The sequence below is a fragment of the Perissodus microlepis genome, chromosome 3 (genome assembly GCF_051167445.1).
Source record: "Perissodus microlepis isolate ML-2025 ecotype Zambia chromosome 3, ASM5116744v1, whole genome shotgun sequence".
NCBI classification, from domain to species: Eukaryota; Metazoa; Chordata; class Actinopteri; order Cichliformes; family Cichlidae; genus Perissodus; species Perissodus microlepis.
In genome coordinates this window covers 31,826,980-31,829,124 of record NC_140463.1, presented here as the reverse complement: position 1 = coordinate 31,829,124, position 2,145 = coordinate 31,826,980, and positions in this window count along the sequence as shown.

Genomic DNA, 2,145 nt, shown 5'->3' with positions numbered 1-2,145 from the left:
CTGTAGTGCAGAAAATGGCAGAGAAGAGGTTCAGCAAGACAGGCAGGCTGACGGAGAGACAGAAAGAAAGCGTGAGACAGAGAGAGAGAGAAAGAAAGAACGTCTGTGTCGGTGCCAGAGTGCAGTATAAGGTTTCCTGAGGCTTGTTTTCCTGACTTAGCCGTTCCGTAAGCCCTCCATCCACCTCCCCTGTTACACATGCACGCACACACACACACACTGCTTGCTTCTCCTCAAATCACGCTACATATCGCAGGAGATAGAGGCTTTTGGAAAAGTGAGCCTAGTTCCCTTGGGCTATTCCCAAACCAGTGCTCGGGTTACACCACCACGTTCCAGAGCGCAGTTCCTCAGTGTTGGGCTGAGTTTACTTAGGCAGACGCCTCTCTCCTCAAAAACGCTGCACAATCACCCCCAGAGCACTTAATCTCTGTTATTGGAACTCTGCTCCTATCAATCCCCTTCCATCTAAATATTATTGGAGGCAGAGATAATAAAAAGTTGCAATAAATATGTGAAATAACACTGAGAGTGCACAGCAAGTCCACTTCCTTAGCAGTTTACATTTGAAATGAATGTGCTAATACGAGAGGGGTACATATGTAACCACTGGCTCAGTGGAGCGGCTTAAAAATGTTCGTGTAAAAGTGAAGTTCCTGGTTCAAAAGCCACAGTTGGCTGTGAGTACCGGTAAAGCTGGTCAACGAAAGTGAGCTTCACAGTAAGGATGTGTTTCATCTCTAGACCATTAAAAGAGCCATCAAGTTGGCCTTGACGTTAAATTGTCTGTGCTCCATTTACGGTTAATCTGATTGCTTGCTCTGAAAGATGGCTCAGAGTCAAAAGATGCATCATCCTTATGCAGCAATGACGTGGTTTCCCTGCAAAAGCAACTGACAACTGTAGCAACAACAAAGGTGAACAGATAAGTCTACTGCTGGGCATAGCTGGACTGGCCATCGGGCATGGTGATTTTTCGTTTTTATGGGCCGATGATTTTTTTTTTTTTTGGGTAACGGTATAAACAATGAAAGGTGGTGGATTGGCCAGATGCTGGCCGGTGTGTAAAAATAACTCGGTTGTTTGGTGGTGGCATCGCGGAGCTTCCACAGATTCAGTAACATTAGCAAGTGGTGGAGGCCAGATAAGGGAGAAGGGAGGCAGGAGGAGGAGAGACCCGAGGCGGTGAACTGAACTTCAGGTAAGAAGTTATGACCTGCAGTCTATCTGTGTCAGATATAAACCAAGTTTAGGTGGAGTTTATTTTCATTATGCTGACTTTTTACAGTCAGTTACAATAACTCGTACTGCGTACTAGCTAGCATGACGGAGTTTCTATACAGCTGGGTGGGTGCTATGATGTTACTGATAGTGAACTTTATTTTATTCATAAGGTTAGTTAGTAGAGTTGCCAACCGTCCCGTAAAAAGACGGAATCATTCCGCATTCAGAGAAAATATTACGCGTTTCGTGTTGAGCTGAAAAGGAACAGTTTGTCCTGTACTTCAGCTAGGATGGAAAAAGACACAAAGGTGGAGTTATTCTGTCTTTACGCTGTCAGCTGCCTCTTCTTCGCTCATTCTCTCCCCCTCCCTCTCCTGTTGCTACTTCAATCATGAAACTGATCAATGATCAGCTGATTGGCTCTCTTGTTTGTTTATCGCCCACTTTGCGCCAGAAAGAAGAAACCAGCGGATGTCGCGCTAAACAGGTTAGAATTTATTTAATATTAATTTCTAGTATCAGCTGATGTTTGCTGGAGCCACAGCTGTAAAAGCTGCTGGTCATGATATCGGTTTGGATATGTGGTGAGAGGGAAACATGAAGATGAAACCAGGAGATGTCCTTACTGAATCATCAGAGCTGAACAGGTGATGGAGAAACAGGTTTACCTTTTAGGTGACATGAATGAGTTGAAGGGAAGTTATGAACTGTTTCTGAGAGACAAATAACACCAGGATCCTTTTCTAAGTAGCTGACAGCTGGTAACTGTGCAGGGGCGGGTCTAGCAAAGTTTTGCCAGGGGGCCAGGTAGGGCATTAACAGGGAGAGGGGGGCACAAAGAAATGCGTTCTTATTCTCATTTAAAATGTCTAGCTTTTAATAAATAATTATCTGAATCTTACACCCAAAGTTTTTATCTGA